At 55.3% G+C, this 18,898-nt stretch overlaps 1 protein-coding gene across 3 annotated transcripts in view; it reads right to left on the reverse strand.

The window, feature by feature from the left end:
• The window catches only part of PAK4 (p21 (RAC1) activated kinase 4), a 43,151-nt gene extending 27,163 nt beyond the window's left edge, over nt 1-15,988 (reverse strand). The window contains exon 1 of one of the 3 annotated variants that reach the window (XM_077852451.1): nt 15,796-15,988. The gene's annotated coding sequence lies outside the window, so the exon portion shown is untranslated. Of the gene's footprint in view, nt 1-8,494; nt 8,518-15,795 lie in introns of those variants that run through there. The other 2 variants (XM_077852481.1, XM_077852467.1) reach the window with 2 other exon arrangements.
• Nucleotides 15,989-18,898: the final 2,910 nt, after the last annotated feature.

An 18,898-nucleotide genomic window follows, 5' to 3' on the forward strand; every position in this document is an offset into this window, starting at 1 on the left:
ACATGGAAGGGACCACAGGGAGGCGTGCACACCTGCAGATGGGCACCGAGAGTGTCTTCTCTCTCTGCTGGGCAGAGTGCCTTCGGGGGGGGGTGCATCAGGTGACTAGGTGACTCTGTCCCCTTGGGGGCAGCGGGTATCTCCATCGATTCACAAAAATAGAGGCAACAATGAAAAGGAAGACAAGGGAGGTTGAATTTCTTTGACAAAGCTGGAAGAGCACGTAGAGCAGGGGGCTTTTGGGGTGCTGGTGATGCCAGTCTTCTTGATCTGGGAGGTGACTGGAGGGCATATGCTTTTGATTACAATTATTCATTACACTGTACGGAGTTACGCACTGCTCCACTTGGTCCTATTCCACACTCCCATGCGGTGAACAGCAGGGGCAGCAGCTCTGGCAGCTGGGGGCTTCATCTCTACGCACACGGACCTTTCCTCTCTCTCTCTCAAGCTCTCTCAAGCCCTATTTCTACACAGACACAAACATGCGCACATGCACACCCCAAAGTTGTAAACTGCTACCGTAATCAGAACAGAGGTCCTCCTTGGCCCCGTGCAGCTCTTGGCCTGTTTCCTGCAAGGGAAACAGAGGCCTGCGAGCAGCCAGTCCTGGAGCCCCCAGAGGCGGCCACAACACCGGGTCTCTCCACATCCCGGGCACCCTCGTGTCCTGCGAGGATCCCACTCTTCAGTGAGCCTTTCTGGCCTTGGGAACACACCCATCTGCAGTGTCCCTGCCCTGACCTGCCCTGGGGCACCAGCAGCCAGTCCTACAGAGTGAAAGGAGTACTTAAGATTGAAGGTTTAAAGTGTCCCCATGGCAGGGGCAGCTCCTGGCTGGCTCATCTGTGCCGGCTGCTGGACACACGAGACGGCGGCAAGGCCAGCACGAAGTGGCACGTTCGGGCACCCTGCTAGTGCAAAACAAGGCAGTGAGCGGGGTGCTGTCAACACGCCCACGTCTCAGAGGAGGAAAGTAAGGCTCAGAGAAGGGAGGTGCTGGCCCCAGGTCACACAGTGTGCGTCAGAGCCAGGAGTCCAAGGTAGATCTGACCCAGTCCCAAGTCCACGCACTTAACCATGTTCAGTCTCTCATTCGTTCATGCGCCCAATACCTGCATCATGCACGCAGTGTGTGCCCAGCACAGTTTTAGGTACTGGGGACACAGCAGTAAATAAATGTCCCCTCCTTCCCAGAGCTGACATTCCAGGGGGGCAGAGAAGACAATGAGAGGGAGAGGGCAAGGAGCGCATTCGGGAAGGTCTGCCGGGAGGTGTGTGTGTGTGTGTGTGGCATCGGAGCTAGAACACAGGGCAGTGAGGTGGCCACATGGCAACCCAGGGAAGAGCATTCAGAGCAGAGGGAATGGCCACCACAGACGCCCAAGGACTGAAGCCAGCCTGACACATGCCACAGTGTGCAAGGAGGCCAGCGTGGCCGGGAGGGCGGGAGGGAAAAGTGGTGGAGCTGAGGGCCAAGAGGCCCACGCTAAATGCAGAGGGACAGCGGCCCGCAGAGCATGTGCCAGGCGTCACGCCCTTTTCTGAACGGTCTCCGTCTGCCTGAGTCCTGACCACAGCCCCCGAGGGAGGTGTATCCCCATCGTGTTCCAGAGGAGGAGCGGGTGGAGGACGGGAAAGCTCCCCGGGGTGGGCCCACTGGCCAAGGGCCGAGCCAGGGCAGGAGGGCGGCTCTGTGCCTAAAGATAACCACGGGGCCAGCCGAGGGTGACAGAGTCAAGGGTGGGGATGGAGGCCAGGGATGACCCTCGGCTGGGGGCCTAGGATCCAAGCAAAGCAGAAGCCCAAAGCCAAACATTCTGACGACAGGCAGTTGGTGGGAGCCGGAAGCTAATGCACGGCTCCTAAGAAAAGAGAAATTTTTTATTTCATCTACTCACTTTTTTTAATTTAATGGAATTTATTTTATCTTGATGTACATTTTATTTATCTTTTTTTAGTAATCTCCACACCCGACATGGGGCTTGAACTCACAACCCCAAGATCCAGAGTCAGCATGCTCCAGCGACTGAGCCAGCCAGGAGCCCCCTAAATTTATTTTAAAAGTGACCCAGAAAAAAGAAAAGTGACCCAGACACTAATGTTGATCTGATGTTTATATGTATAGCACCAGCTGTGAAAGAAACAGAACCTGAATATAATCAAGCCCCCAGACCTAAGTCCCAATTGACATGAAACAAAGGGGACAGAGGAACATGTCAAATGACACCAGGATTCGGCTGGATCCAGACTGGAAAAATTCTCGGGGACAAAGGACTAAGGTCTTTGGCAGATACACAACGCAAATAGCAAGCACACAAAAGCGCCGATGCGAGAAATCCTACAAACTACAGAAGGCTCAAGGGACCTGTCAACCACAAGCAAAGCACAGACCTTGTCTAGATTCCAAATCAAACAAATTGAAAAAGGATGATAAGACAATTGGGGAAATGTGAAGATCTTAAGGAATCACCAGCTCTTTTTTTTCTGTGACAACAGTATTGTGGGGTTTGTTTTTTAAGGCTCTTTAATCTCTTACAGGAGAAAAATCTGAAAAATGTATGGTTAAAGCATATGATATATGGGAATTGCTTTGAAAAAATCAGGGAGGTGGGGCCTGGGTTATAGATGAAAAAGCCTGGCCTTCACTGGTAATTGTGGGACACCGGGGACAGTGACGGGAATAGGGACAGGGACGTGGGGAAGGCACGAGGCCATTCTTCCAAGCATGAGTGAACACTTCCATTATATGAAGGTTTTAAACATTTTGCAAAAGAAAATGTGACCTAATGATAACAGCAAAGAATTATGGATAGCTCACCAGGTGAATCTTTGTTACTAAATCCAAACACATGTCCTGCCTCTAATAACCGTTAACAGTGACCACAGCCAAAGGGGCCATAATGACATAAGGATGGCAGCGCTGTGCTGAGCGTCACACACGCCACTGACTCACTCGCTCCTCCCAGCTCCCCAGGGAGGCAGCAGGAATCTGTCTCCTCCTGCTCCAGATGTGGGAACCAACGCCGAGAGATCTGGGGCTCCGGGCCGGCCCGAGGTGACAAAGGAAGAAAGCCATAGCCGGAGGGCCCAATGGGGAGCCCTTGCCCCGAGTGGGTGCGGGAGAGGTGGCTGGTGAGCCCCGGGGAGTGGGGACACACAGGAGCCCTGGACTCATTCCCCCTCATTCCCATTGAAAAGTAAACGCTCCTGTGCTGTAATATTCACATCTTCGCATGAGCCTTTGCTGAAACCAAACCTTTGGTCACTCCACAGGAGCCTGAAAATGGTAACCGGCCACAGATGACGCCAGCAGACTTCTGGGCCCACGGGAGGATCCTGGGCCACAGGATCTGTCACGTCAGGGTCCGCCTGCCTGGACAGTCCCTCCTCAAGGTTGCAAAGCTGGTCCCAGTACCCGTGAGTGTCAGGGGGACACGTGCCCCCCACCCCCACTCCAGGTGCCCACAGAAGTGAGGGAGGCTGGCAAGGTGACCTCGGCCTCCTTCCCATCCTGCCCTGGGCCTGTGGGAAACCATTTCCCTCTATGGCTTTGGCAGGGTCCTGGCTAACGGGGGAAGCCAGGGAAGCTTTGACCCAGGAGAAGGGAAGCAGAAATTGCGGGCAGGGAAAGGGAGAGACACAAAAGGCAGAGACATGGAGAGAAAGAGGATTGGAGGGAGACAGAGAAGACCGCCCACCAGGAACCTGGAGGACCCAGGCCCAGAAGACAGGACTGCGCAGAGGCTGCACCTCCCGCAAGGAAGCCCCTGGGCCTCGGCTGCCTCGGCCAAAATGTGGGAAAACTCCTATTTTCTGACAACTTACTTGTGGGGGTGACGTGGCTCAATCATGCCATGTCAGAGGCCTAGAAAAGTGCCCCAAACGTTGCAAAAGTGAACACATTTGCTATCACTTCTGGAGGCCAGTGGCTCTCATCCTAGCAAGTCACACAGGCAACTTAAAAACAACACCCCCTCCCCCAATTGATGCTCAGGCCCCACAGTCAGAGACTGGGATTCAAATGGTCTAGGCTTGGGCCCCTGTGTGGTTGCCCCCTCCACCATACAGGGGAGCGGCAGGGGCAGCGCCCAAGAGGCCCCCTGCCCCCTGCCTGCCGGCCCTCCCCCACCTTGGGCCACGGGGAGTCTGGGGCCTGCTGAGGAATGCAAGGAATGAAGTCAGGCCTGGCACAGCCATCTCCACGTCCCCTCCCCTTCCACAAACTCCCAGGAGCCCATATCATGTGTCTGGTCCAGGCAAAAGCCTCCCCTGGGGAGGCAGTAGCTAGCTCTAGGTCCTCTGCCCTGCATCCCTACTCCCAGCCTTCTCCTCCTGGGTCCCCTCCAGCTCACGTGCTGGACCACAAGGCCCGGGCCAGGGGTCCCCTTCATGAAGCACTTATCAGTGGTGGGGTGAGTGGCCCTGACAGCCAACAAGGAGCCCACAGAGCTTATCACCTGCTCTGGTGGGCGGGTGTGTGTGTGTGTGTGTGTGTGTGTGTGTGTGTGTGACCTGAGACCGCTTCCCAGAGGAGGTGACCTTTAGGTCAAGGCACAAAGAATACATGGCAGGAGAGCACTTACCAGAGGTCAGCAAGGCTAAAGTGCAAGCAGAAGGGGGCAGGGCCTGGTCCACCAGGGGAGGGTTCAGGTTTGGGTCCTCTCCCCAGCCAGTGGGGGACATGGAAGGAATTTAAGCAGAGAAGGGCCCCCCTGCACTGACCTCAGCCACACCTGCTGCCTCACTGCAGAGTGCCCGGGGATCCCCAGGTCCTGCCACCCCCGCGGGGTAGGGTTGGGCCCTAGCTCCTTCCTGCCATGCTGTGAGGAGACCCCACCAGAGTTGCTTCCCGCAGCCCTGAGCCTGTTCCCCGATAATTAAACCGTAAGCTGATTAGTCAAGGAAAACCTTTAATTAGCCCTTGAAATCATTCAGGGAAATTACAACCTCCTCTCCGGGCACCCTGCCCACCCTCTGCCAGGGACCAGGAGTGATGCCAGGAAGGAAGCAGGGTTAGGGGTGGTGTGTGTGAGGTGGGCTCCTGCCCCTAAAGTGAGCCTCACCCGGCAAAGACCAAACGTAGGGTGCAAGATGCCTCTCAGGGGAAGAAGCCCAGACTCCCCAGGCCACACCACAAAGTGCCTCAACATAGATCTAACAAGGAGTGGGCAAGGACTGTGCTGGAAAAGTGTGGCGCTCTCCTGAGAGACCTTAGAGAAAACAAATAAATGGAGAGACAGACCACGTTCATGCACTGGGAGACCCAATGTCAGGTCTGTGTGTGTGACGAGATGCTTGTCTAATATTTAAGTAGAATTCAGAAAGCCTAGGATGGCCAAGACTCTCTTGAGAAGAACAAGTAGGAGTGCTTGCTCTCCCTGTGATCAAAACTTCTGATCAACTAGAGAGATACGGCCAGGGTGGCAGTGATGCAGGAATAGGCCAAAAGGTCACGAGAAAAGGACAGGGCATCCAGCAACACACCCACTTATACAGACACATGACTTAGGGTAACGGTGGCCGTGGGGAAAAGTCAGTCTGTTCCTAATAAACGATACTTGGGTGATTGGGGATCCAGGTGAAAAATAGGAAACTGGATGCCTACCTCACACCACACACACACACACACACACACACAATATTCCAAAGCAAAGAAAGGTGAGAAGCAGAACTATAAAGTGATGCATTTGACCAGATTAAAATTAAGCGCTTCTGTTCACCAGAAGACACCACAATGGAAGTGCAAAGATGAGCAGCAGGCGGGGAGCGTTATGGCACCTTAGAAACAAAGGCTCTCATCCAGAACCTAGGATTTAACTCAAAGAAGTAACAAATAAGACTGCAGACAGCCCAACGGGAAGTAGGCAAGTGACTTAAATGAGCTCTTCCCAAGGGAGGAGCCCCGGCTGTTCCAGGAACAGGTGAAAAGCCGCTCCGGGGAGATGCAAATCCGCACCCAGAGGAGATACCACCAGACCTGGTATCTCAGCACCAGCTTGCAGGATGGGCTGGCATCACCCCGGTGCCACCCTTACCCTCCCCACCTGTGACATGGGATCCCAGGAAGGCCTGGGCACACGCAGGGAGCACTACCCTTGGGGCACCGGGCAAACCTTCAATTAGTTTCCCCTACGAGTCAGCCTAAGGAATAAGCACTCCCCAGACCCAAGGTCATTTCAGGCCTTCCCGTGCCTCCGAGCGGGGATGCCCCAGAAGGCTGAGTCGAAGAGACAGACGCCAAATGGGTAGCAACTGGATCTGTTTATCCACCAACCACTGTGTCCCTGGGGAATCAAAAAAGGGCCAGGCGCTCGAGAGCATATGTAGGAGGAAAAGGCCAACGACCACATTCATATTTATACACCAGGCACTGGCCTAAGTATGTTAGGAGCCGAACTTCAGAGATGCCCTAGAACACGCGAGTGGCCTCGATTCTAGGGAAGAACAACGGAGAGGTGGAGAGGCCCGAGTGGCTGTCTGCACTCAAATCCAGACCGGAGGCAGAGCCGGCAGTGGTGTTAGCTGCCCTTCAGCTCCTCAGAGACCCCTGCCCTCTGCCCTGCCGTCCCCTCCCTCAGTCGATTCCTGCTCACCCTTCCAGTGGCATTCGCTCCGCACTCAGGGTAGATCCTCCGCCACGCTCTGCTCTCGGGCAGCACCACTTACAGCTTATCACAGCTCGTTCACTCCTTCCCCCTCCACCAGCAATTATTGAGCAACCATGGCACACACATCACGTATCAGCTGAGGTTACAGCAAGGGACACAGGAAGGGTCGCCTGCCACGACCCCCCTCCCAACCCAGGAAGCCAAGTTATGAGGGGCAAGGAGGACAAAAAGCAAAAGATGCACAAATTGTAATGTAATGTAAGCAGCGATGATGAGTGCTACAAAGAGAATCAAGCCCGGGAAGGCAGGAGGAGAGAGTGACAGGTTGCAGACAGGCAGCATGAACCAAAGGCCCTGAGGCAGGACCCAGCCTGGAATGTTCCAGGAGCAGCGTGGCAGGAGAGGAGGGGAAGCTGGCAGGAAAACGGGGCCAGGATCTCATGACTGACCTCTCCCCACCCCCCACAGGGAGATGAAGCCACAGGAGGGTCCCCAGCAGGGCAGGGACGTGATCCGACCCTGACCCTGACCCCCTCTGGCTTCATGTGAGGACAGACGGTGGGAGCAATGGGGAAAGGGGGGGGGACGGGGGTGGCTCAAGCGGCAGCTGCCACAGAGGAAAAGTGAAAGGTGCCAGGTTCTGCTCTGCAGGTAGACCAAGTGGCGTTCCTGCCATCGTGGATGTGAAGGAAAAGGATGAGCGGAGTCAGGATACCACCGGACTCCTGGCCCAGTCGAGAAGATGGATGGGGTGCCCACTAATGAGGCAGGGTCACAGTGTGTGTGTGTGTGTGTGTGTGTGTGTGTGTGTGTGTGTGGCAGGGAGAGATGGGGGCCTGGGAGTCCAGCTTATTTCACCTGCCTGCATGTGGATCTGGGACCAAGGTCTGTCTCCTGCAAGGCGGAGGTCACTGAGGGCCCCTGCTGTGCTCACCTCTGGTTCCCGTGGCCCCAGCAGAGCACTTATTAGGGAATAAGCACTGGCTCCTACTGGTAGGACAGGAAAGAGCGGGCATGGACAGGAACATGGGAATGAAGAAGTAACACGACGGACAAGCGCAGGTTACTTCTGCGGTGGGACAGTATATAAAACGTTCCAAGGTCAATGAAGAAGTCTGACACACCCTACGTGTGGTGCGCACTGGTGCGCAACCCTACCCTCCAACCCAAGCCAGGCGCCCTGACTAGCCTCCCTGGAGAGCTGCGTGCACGCATGGCCCAGGCGGCGTGTTCAAGGACATTCATCCCTGCAGGCCCGGAGGCAGAGAGCTCGGCTCTGGTGTGTCCTCACAATAGAATAGCGCACAGCAGCCAGGGTGGACGCTACTGACACGCTCGACCGCGTGGCCAGACCCCACAGACTCAGGATAAAGAAGGCAGCCGCAAACAAGACGGGCCGGGAGGATTCCATTTCTGTGACGTTCAAAAGCGGGCAAGGTGGCATTCTGTAAATTCAGGGATGCATGGCTGGCAGGGACTCTGCAAAAGCAGGGACACGGGGACCCCCAAGGTCAGGGGAGTGATCACTCCTGGGGTCGTGACCAAGAGGGCGACAGCGGGTTCCTAGCATGCAGCGCTGGGTCTCCCCCTGGGTGTGGCGAGGTGTTTGTTCATCTCGTAATCACATTAAGCTGACATCTGCACTTGTTAGGCACATTTCCGGAGGCACATTATGCTTCGCGATTATTAAAGCTTTAAAAGTAGTAGAATCATAAACGTACCTAACTAGGTATACACAACACGGCATCTCAGAGCCCAATAATCGGGGCCAGGCTGCCGTGGAAGGTCTGGGAGAAGGGAGGACCGGGCTGCCGAGGCCCCTGTGGGCAGCAGAGGAGGGGTCCCCTGGGAGAGAGGAGGCGCACTGCCTGGGGGGTCCTCACCTGAGGGAGGTACGCTGAAGAGCCGCCTTCGGGCCATGTCCTACTTTCTCCCCATTGCTCACCCTGACCGTGGAGGGGAGGGGGTGGGAGAGCAGGAGGGGAGCGGGAGGAGGGTGGGAAGAGGCTCACGATAGCAATAGCAGGCACTTGGCTTCGCTTCCCTTCCCTTCCCTTCCCCTGGTGTGGGAGTGGCTGAAACCAGCCCGGGGAAGCCAGCCCGCACCCACCAAGCAGCACAATGCAGCTTTATCAGGAGTTTCCAGGGCTGGGCCTGGCACCTAGGGGTGGAAGCGGGGAGGGCCTGGGAGGGAACGAGCTATCTGGGGACCCTGCCCGGGGCCCCCACCTGTCTGGGTGCTCCCCTCCAAAGCTCTGCTGCAGCCAGCCAGGAAGGAAGACCCAATGGGGGGGGGGGGGGAAGGCCTCTAATCCCTCAGGCTTAGCTCTGGGGGTGGCAGAGGGAGTGCAGAGGGAGTGCGGCAGAGGGAGTTAGGAGCCCACTGGGCAGTGACCCCAGGCAAGCCTCCCAGGTTCTCAATCTCCTCCCCTGTGAAAGGGGAATAATAGCAACGCCTACATGTTGGGGTGCTGGGAAGGTCCAATGAGTTAGCTCACCGGAAGGGCTCGGGATGAGGCCTGCTAACAGTAATGATACAGAGGAAGGCTCGGACTGTTACCACTAGCAGCTAACAGCCTTTGAGCACTCACTATGCATTTTGCCTGATGATTATGCATTTACAGGCTCAAAACCCCCCTTTGAAGACGTACCATTATCCTCTCCATTTTGTAGACTGGGACACCAGAGGACAGAGCAGTTAAGTGACTCGTCGGGGATCACGCAGCTAGTAGCAGGACAGCTGGCTCCAAAGCCCGTGCCCTCCGCCTCCACTGTTACCACACAAGTTAAGAACTTCAGGCCGGAGCCATGTAGGCCTGGGTTCCAGTCCTGGATCTGCCACTGCTCTGCTGAGGGGTTGCCAGCCTGTGCCTCAGTTTCCCCTTCTCAGGGAAAGTAAAAATACCACGTAGAGACAACAGCTCCCAGGAAAGGAAGCCCAGATGGCTTTCAACAAACACAAAGAGGCTCCGCTTCGCTCACATTAAGATCCGAACCACCTCGAGGGCCATCTGGCACCTTACCTGACTGGCAAAGGTCAAAGCATCCGCTAAGGCCCCAAGCAGGTGGCCAGCCGGTGCCGGCAGACGCTGGGGCTGGGCTGTAGGCGGGCGCACGCTCTCGGGCGGGCGTGCACATCTCAGGCCCCCGAGCCCTCCCCCAGAGACGCACCCGGGGCTGTGCCGGCTCGGGTGTGCAGCCCTGCTCGGGGAGGGCCAGGCCGGCCACCGGAGCCGTCGGCGGGAACACGCGCGCGTCAGGGAGGCTACGCAGTCACGGACAGCACCAGGAGACGCTCCAGGCCCTCGTGCACGCCTGTGGAGCGAAAAGGGCCGGGGTGAGGGCAGAACGCAAACCTGGGAAGTCGGCTCCATCTGGGTAGAGACAAAGGGGGCAGAGCACGTGCAGGGACAAATATCTTGAGACAGAGGAGCCGCCACCAACAATGGCTCTCTGGGAAGGGGACTGGCCGCCAGGCTGGGACCGGGATTTCCCTGCCACTGGATACCCGTCTGTGCCGGGCGCGCTTTCTCCACTATTATTGAGGGGACCGGGCAATGCGTGTGCACGGCACAACAACGCGCCTTCTCCAAACGCGAGCGCTGGGGAAGAGAACTGCGGCTAATAACGTGTCCCGGCCGGGCGCTGGGCAGAGCCAGGGCCGGCGGGCCGCGCCGGGAGCGCCGATCACCAGGGGCTGGGAGCAGCCGGCGGGACAGGGCGCAGGGAAACGGAAATTGTTAAAATTGTTGAATTATTAAATTGTTACCACAAGCTTACTGTGTGCCAGGAGACTTGGGAAGCTCTTTACGGTATGATCCACAATCCTCCCAACGGCCCACTTAACAGGTGAGGGATGGGAGGCCCACGGAGGCTCCGGCTCTGTCCCAGAGGCCCCAGCTAGGGGGTCAGGGACATGTGTGAACCGGACCATGTGGCCTCTGGCCCCCGGGGGTTGGCGGCAGCACCTGGGGAAAGGCAGGGCAGGGCCCGAGGGCCCCAGGAGACAGGCTGCAGTGAGTGGTGGCTTCGGTTGCATCTGCCGTAGCCGGCTCCCCTGGGACCTGGGAAAGCTCCTGGCCCTCCTTGCTCCCCCACCCCCGACACCTTCCTGTGGGCCCAGGCACCTGGCAGAAAACAAGCCCCAGCCCCGGAAGGGTGGCGGGGGCGGGAAGGGTCCCATTTCCCTGGCCGTGACTTGGAAGGAGGCTGCTTCCTGCTGGCAGCATCTGTGGCCGCCTGGCTCGGGTGATGGGATAAACAGCTGCTGGGGACACCCCGACCGGCGTCTGGCCAGGAAGTCTGGTTTACCGTGAGCCAGCAGGACAAGGAGGGGTGAGGCAGTGGATAAGAGTTGAGGAGGCCCCTGAGGGAGGTAGGGACCCAGGGCCCAGAAACAACCCGGGTTTGACAGACCTCCAAGGAGCTTCCATCCAAAGAGGAGCCTGGGTAAGAACCAAATGGACAGGAAGTGGCCTTGTCTCACCCAAACCACTTCCAAATCACTGGAGGGCAGCCACCACAAGCAGTGACTCTAGAGTCTGCAGACCTGGAGTTCAAGTCCTACCTCTGCCACCTGCCTGCTGGGTAACCTTCGGCATGCCACGTACCTCTGTGGGTCTCAGTTTTCTCATCTCTGAAGTGGGGATAGTAACAATCCTACCTTGTAGGCTGTTGTGGAGATCAAATGGGTGAATGTGGGTAAAGTAGAGGCGCCTGCGTGGTGCAGTCGGCTAGGCGTCCCACTCTCGATTTCGGCTCAGGTCAGGATATCAGGGTTGTGAGACTTGAGCCCTACATTGGGCTCTGCACTGGGCGTGGAGCTTGCTCAAGATTCTCTCTCCCTCTGCCCCTCACCCCTGTGCATGCCTGTGTGCATGCTCTTGCTCTCTCTTTCTCTCTCTCAAATAAAAATAAGAAAATCTTTAAAAATATATATGGGTAAAGTCCTCACAATCTTGGCAGCACACAGATCCCTCCTCCATCACTGCCCCCCTCATCCTATCCACCCTCATCTGCTGCTTGGACCATTACAGCAGCCTCCCCGTGGGTCTCCCTGCTGTTGCACCCCACGATCCGCTCCCCGCATGGCAACATGAGTAATCTTTATAAAATGGAAACTAGATGTTGTTTAAAGCCTCCCAGTGACTCCCCATTACACACAAAACGAAATCCACACTCCTTACCTCAGCCTGCCAGCCTCTGGTCTATCTGCCACGTCTTCCCCACCTTCCTGACCTCACTGCCTACTCTGCCACATGGGCCTCCTTAATGGTACTTGACCATCCCGAGCTCATTTGCACCTCAGGACCTTTGCACTTCCTGTACCCACTACCCACTCTATTCTTTCCACCTCCTTTCTTAGGCCTGGCTCATTCTTTCTCATCGGTCAGATGTCTCCATCCCCTGGTCTGGGTCAGGAGGCTCTTTTAGAGTCCTGCAGTCCCTGTGCCTCCTATATCCTAGCCTTGATGCTTCTGCTTGTGCTTCCCTATCCCAGGCCTGACACTCCGGGCTGTCATTGTCTGGGGATGGATCTGTCTTCCTTTGTATACTAAAATCCATGCAGGTAGGGCTAGGGCTGTGTTGGCTGCCAGGGGGACCAGTGCTCACACCCAGAAAGAGTGTAACAAGGCTCTGCCCATCCCTTTCCACACTTTGCCTCCTTCCTCCCTCAAGTCAGTACAGCTTCCTTTCCCACTAGCAGCCCTGAGAGATGCCTCCCAAGGAGAGGCATTGAAGGGTCAAAGTTGTGGTCACTGTCCTGGAGGTCCTAAAGGGCAAAAGCCTGGATGTGGAGGCTTGGTTGGTGTCAGGCCCCAGCTAAGCCCACCACATGAACCATCTCCCCAGCTATTCTCAGTCAGCCCGGGAGGCCATAAACCCACCATCTCAGGGCCACAAACTTGCCACAAAGCAGGACATGGAGTGAAGGGAACCCTTGAGCCCTGCTGGAAAGCGGACTGGTACAATTGGTTAGGAGAACAATTTGGAAGGTCCAGGATTTCCACTGTGAGCCACATGCCCAAGAGAGACTCTGGCCACAAGTATACAAGGAAATGCATTCTAGACTGTTCAATGCAGCATTTGTCACTCTCCCAAAGGGAAACCACCCAAGTGTCCCCCAAAAGTAACAAGTAACTCCTATGTGGCACAATCATGAAAAGAAACACTTGTAGCAGGAACAAGGAATCCTACAACTATACACATCCTCACGGAGAGAAATGCAAACTCTGATGTGGAGCAGAAAGGGCAGGCTGTTTACCGGGATGCCACTTACATCATCCGTGAAACTGGAGAACAGTGGTGGTCAACCCTGGCTGGCCATGAGGACCACATACTGATACCCGCCCCACCCCAGGCCAAGTGAATCCAAGTCGGAGTCTCCATGGCTGGCCTGGGCCATGACAGTTTTGAAAGCTCTCCAGGTGACTGCAGCGTGCAGCCAGGGTTGAGAGCTGTTGCTCTATCATCTGCGAACACATTCAAGGGTAGGAACGGTAGGAAGACCTGCAGAGAGACGCTAGACACCAAATCCAGTGCAGGGATAATGCAGGCGGGGAGGCCGGGGAGGGAGGGGGATAATGCAGGCTGTGAGTTTGGTCCCAGGCCCGATGCTGGAGGCGTGGATGCTCTGTTATGTTGAAAGCTTTACTATTCCCCTCCCCAATTTAAAATGTATCATGAGGAACAAAACCGGCAAATAAGAAATCACCTGCCTCAGGTCCCATGGCTGGTGACAGGGCAGGGACCTGAATTCGGGTCTCTGATGCCAAAACCCTAGCTGTCCTTATCTGTGCAGCCAAGCCTGGGATGCTGAGCAAGCTGGAACCACGAGGGCATGAGGTTGGGCCAGCCTCGCAGGACTGCCTGGCAGTGTGCCCACCCAGTGACCCTGCCAGAGCTGGAGGGGGTGCAGGGCAGCTGCCTGAGAGAGCCAGGAGGCAGGTGGGGTGGGGCCCTCCCTCATTTCTGAGGTCCTCCCCAGGTGGTGGCAGCAGCAGGACTAATGCCAACACGGCGCATAGCAGGTGCCAGGCCCGGGGCCACGCGCTTCACACTCTGTGCCCTTGTGGCCATCCTGTGACGTGGCCGTTATCATTCCCATTTTGCAGAGGAAGAAACTGAGGCCCAGAAAGTTAAGCAGGTTGCCCACGGCCACAAAGCCTGAGTGATGGAGCTGTGTGAGCAGCAGGCATCCCACTCTAGCAGCTGCTCCCTGAACCAGTCCTCGGTACTTACGCTCCAGATACAGGGCAGCTGCTCAGCAGCCCCTGCTCCACTGCCCCCCGACCCCTGGGGACCGGGCACCCTGGGGATCCAGATGTAGCCCCGTATCACTGGCTGGGGGTCTGGTTCCAGTCTGCTCCCACCAAGGGACACGGAGAGCCCTTGGAGGCCCAGGGTTCTGTGTCTTGCCCGCTGCTGCCGTCTCAGCACCCAGCACAGTGTCCGACATCCAACCACCAGCCACCAAGCATCCTCCGCTGGCCAGGCTGCTTCAGGCGGGGATTCAGGGAAGGAACAGCAAGGAGAAATTCCTGCTGCGTGGGCCCCACGTTCTTTGGGGAGGGAGGGAGGGGAGGCGGACAACACATGGTGCCCTGACAAACAAGGTAAGAACAGAGCAAAGCCCTGGGGAGAAAACAAGAGAGTGAGATAAAGGGTGTGTGAGGGACAGTGAGGGCCAGGTGGTGCTGGTAGGGCTGCACGTGGGTGACTGCGAGTGGGGGGCGGGCGGGGAAAGGATTCTGGGCAGAGGGAAGAGGAACGTCAAAGACCTGGAGGGTGGCATATACCTACAGAGTTGAAGAAAGCAAAGAGGCCAGTGGGGTTGGACCTTGACAAGGGACCCGGAGAGCAGAAGGAAATGGCGTGGGAGCCATCTGGGACCACCATGAGAGCTTGGGGTTTTAAGTACAGAGAACACTCGGCCTTGTACTGGGTTCCCTTCAGGGACGTCCTCCCCAGCCAGAAGCCCATCAGACTCACTTGGACTCGGGGCCACCCACAAACACCCCCACCCGCGTAGGTCCATGAGAACTTTTCTTCCCAGATCACACCCTCCCAAGGAGCCCAGAGACAATCCATTCCAGTCCGGGGAGTGGCTCAGCCCTGCCCAGCCCCCTGCTTCCAGGACAGGAACGTCCTTTAACAATCTACAGTGTAACAACCCAGGGGCAGGAGCTCTGGAGTCCGTCAGACCCAGCTTGGAACCCGCCTCCTGTTACTCAGCAGAAGGTACCCGAGCCTCAGTTTTCCTGTCTGTAAAGTGGGTCTATCCAGGACCCACCTCACAAGTTCGCGGTATAACGAATCAAGAGCGGCGAGCACGGCGTTAGGCCTCATTAAATATTAGCCAAAGTTACGATTGCCCGAGAAGCAGGAGAGCCTGGTACGACTCGGCCCAGAACTCCGGTCTGAATCCCAGCCCCGCAACTTCTTCATTAGATGATCCTGGGCAGATCGCTTGGGCTCTTAATAACAGCGCCAACCCTATAAGGCTGCGGAGAGGGTTAAATACGTGTAAAGCGTCCAAGTGACCGGGCACATAGTAATTCACGAGTGCTTGCTCTTCTTTTCGTTATTTGTGGGCGCGGGCTCCCCTTTACCCGGCCAGGAAGCACCTTTGATGGCTCTGGGGCATCCCTCCCGTCCTCCCCAGCAATGGATCCCACTGGGGTTTCAACTGTTGACCCTCAGGTCCATCATCTGTCACACTCTGACCTTTGCCCCCTCTGGCCACGCCCCACATTTGAGCCCTTAAAAAGGTGGCCCCCCAACCTCAGTCTCGGCATCTGCTCCGCCCGCTGCTGCCGCAAACCCGCAACCCGCCGCCCCGGGGGCTGTGATCTCCGACTCTGGTAAGCGCGCCCTCCCTTCAAATGACTCGCTTTGACCCCCATTTTGTGACCCTCGCCCCGACCCCCTCCAAAGCTCCAAAGGGCCCCACTTCAAATTTCGAACTTCGAGGTCCCCTTCGCCACGCCCCCTTCGCCACTCTGACCTCTGACCTCTTGTACACCACCCTCCCCGGCGGCACTGACCCCCGACCTCTCCGACGCGACCCTTCCCTCTTCGAGTGAACTTTGACCCCCGCGGCCCCGCCCCCTACTTGCGTAAACGCTCTCCCACCGCCACGGCCCGGCCCACCCCAATCTCCAGGCCAGACCGCTGATCCTACCGGCTCGGCGCTGCAGTTGCTCGCGGCCTAGCAGCTCGACTCGGAATCCCGAACCCTCACACCGCCCTCAGCTCTCTTGCGCCGCCGCCACCGCGGCCACTGCCGCCGCCATGTTAAATCCCCAACGAACATCCGGGGCTTTCCCCCCTCGCCGCCCACCAGTCCCCATAGCAACGGGGCTGACCGGGCAGGGGGCAGGGCCCGTCCAGGGGCGGAGCTGGGCCGCCGGCAGAGCCCGCTCCAGCCTCTGATTGGTGCAGATTGTCCAATCGGAGCCCTTCGGGCAGAAAATGCCGAGCGGAGATTGGAAAATTTGGAAAGGGTGCGGGGAAGCTGGCTCCCCGCCCAATCAGGTTCTTAAAGGGGAAATGACCATCCGCGTGCGGCAGTCGCACCTTACACCAAAAAACCGAGTAAGCGGGTGGAAGGCAGTAATGGGTAACGATGGCCAGACACAGTTACTAAGCACTTATGTTCCAGACACCCGGCCAAAAGCCCCTTGCATTGTCTCACTAAATGCTCACTAAATGCTCACCAAACCTCTGTTGTATTATTTTTTTTTAAAGACTTTATTTCTTCATAAGAGACACACACAGAGAGGGGGACACAGAGGCAGAGGGAGAAGCAGGCTCCCTGCAGGGAGCCGGAGGGGGAGGGTCTCGAGCCCAGGACCCAAGGATCACGACCTGAGCCAAGGCAGATGCTCAACCCCTGGGCCACCCAGGCGTCCCAACCCTGTCCTAGTATTAATACCCATCTTACAGGGACAGAAACAGGCTCACAAGGGTGAACTAGCTGCCTCAGGATTACAGGAAGTAGATAATGAGTTTTGAACGACAATCCGAGTCCAGGAACTTGAACTGGAACCAAGACACTGTTTGATCTTAATCTTTTCTGTAAGCTTTTAAATAATTCATCCAAAAAAAAAAAAAAAAAAAAAGGAAAATACGAGAAAACAAACAACAACAACAAAATCCATAAGCTAAACCCAGACATCCTATCCTATGCTTTCACTCACTGGGTCCCAGCTACGTTGCTCTTTCAGAAAAGATACCGGGCATTCCCCTTCCTCGAGGTCTTTGCATGGGCTGCTCCTTCTGTCCGGAATAGACTCTTTCCCTTGGCATCCTCAGGGCTCCCTCCCTTACCTCTCTCAGGGTTTTACTCAAATATCACCTTATCAGGGTGATTCCTTCCTACCCTAACTAAAGCAGCAAACATCCCTCTCCCATGCTGCTAAGCCCTTCCCCTCATCTGCTTTTTCTTATTTTCCTGCTCCAATCGCCTTCTAACAAACTAGATAATTAGCTAATTGTAGTTATTTGGGTTGTTTCCTCTACTGAAATGTCAGCTCCACGAGAGCATGGATTTTTGTCTGTTTTGTTTCCTGTGCATGCCCAGTGCCCAGTGCACGATGGGCCTGTAGATGCTCAGTAAATATTTGTTGAATGGATGCTTGGCTGAGGCCTAATTCCACGCCCTCCGAGATACTCTTAAATGCTAAGTGCATCCCCCCCACTGCCCCGCCCCAGCGCAGTGTCTAGCCCGTAGTAGCCATTTAATTAATGTCTGGGGGAGGCAATGAATGAATGATGGCAGGATGAGTCATTTTTTTCTGTACATGTACCTACCCTTTTTGTTTTTAACAGAATCAGAGACACACATTTATAAGGGATTTTGTGTTTCCAAAAACAAGATTAGAAATATCACCAGTATCTTTCCACATCATTTTCTTCAAGAACATTAGTTTTAATGGCTGCATAGATGCCATCCTATCAATGAACTCTAATTTGTTTAACCACCCTTTCTTGTTGAACATCTAAGCTGTGATAAATATTTTGCTATCATAAATGATACTCCCCCCGCCCGAGTTCTAGCAGTTAAATATTTATGCACATCTCTAATTATTTCCTTTGAATAGATTACCACAAATGGAACCACTGGGTCAAAGGAAATGTTCAACTTTACGATTTAATAATAGTAACAGTTCCCATGCATGGAGCTAAGCCGTGTAATCTTAACAACAGGGGCTATGATTCCGGCTCGGCAGAGGAAGCTGAAGCTTAGAAAAGTAACTTTATTTGCTCAAAGTCGCACAAGCTAGTGGGGCAGAGCCAGGGCTCATCCCCAGTTTTGACTCGGGGCAAGGCTCTTGCTAACCTCCCTCTGCTGCCTCCCCGCGGCCTGAACACGCATTGCCAAAATGTGCTGCAAGGATCCAACTCCCACTCCCACCGGCGTTCAGAGGGAATATGCGCTTTGAAGTATCCTCGCCAGCATTAAACGTTCTTGTTTTTGTGCTCTTTTGAAATCTGTATGCTGCACAGAGTGTCCGTTTTTTAAAAATCAAGTCTTGTAGCTGAGATGGCAGCACTTTATCCCGGCCCCAGTGATGGGGGAGGAGGGCCAGGTGCAGCCTTTGCCTCAAATTGCATGGCATTAGGCTCTAGAACCCACGTTTGGGGAAGCCTCCTTGGAACTTAATTGGAGAATCTCTGTCGGAGATCAGACCTGAATAAGCCCAGCAAGATCTGCTCCAGGGGTTTCCTAAGGATGGGTAATTAGGCCCTCCTACTTCAGGGCTCTGAAAGAGAAAATCAGCTCCAAAAGAGCCTCCTACAGAGGGCCTCCTGGAGGAGGTGGTGAGGTGGCGACTCCCAATAGATGGAAACAGATGAGGAGGATTTGGTCTCATAAAAATAATGAATTTCAGTACATCAAGGGAAAAGATAAGCAGCAGTATAGAGGTGGCAGGCAATGCTTTGTGTCCTTCATATGTAAAGAGCATTTATAAATCAATAAGAAAAGTGAACATACAACAGAAAAACAGGCAAAGGACATGAACAAAAATTTCAAGTACAGACAGTGGATAAGAAAAAATGAAACTGGCAAATAAGAAATTAATGAAAGAGATATTAAACAGATGCTTTTTATTTTTTTGGTCTCTCTGGAAAAAATATTTTTAAAGATTTACTTACTTATTTGGGAAAGAAAGAGAGAGAGCATGAGTGGGAGGAGCAGAGGGAGAGAGAGAATGTCTCCCTGAGCCCAGTGCAGGGCTTGATCTCATGACCCTGAGATCACAACCTGAACCAAAACCAAC

Source organism: Canis aureus, chromosome 1, assembly GCF_053574225.1.
Source record: "Canis aureus isolate CA01 chromosome 1, VMU_Caureus_v.1.0, whole genome shotgun sequence".
Taxonomy (NCBI): domain Eukaryota; kingdom Metazoa; phylum Chordata; class Mammalia; order Carnivora; family Canidae; genus Canis; species Canis aureus.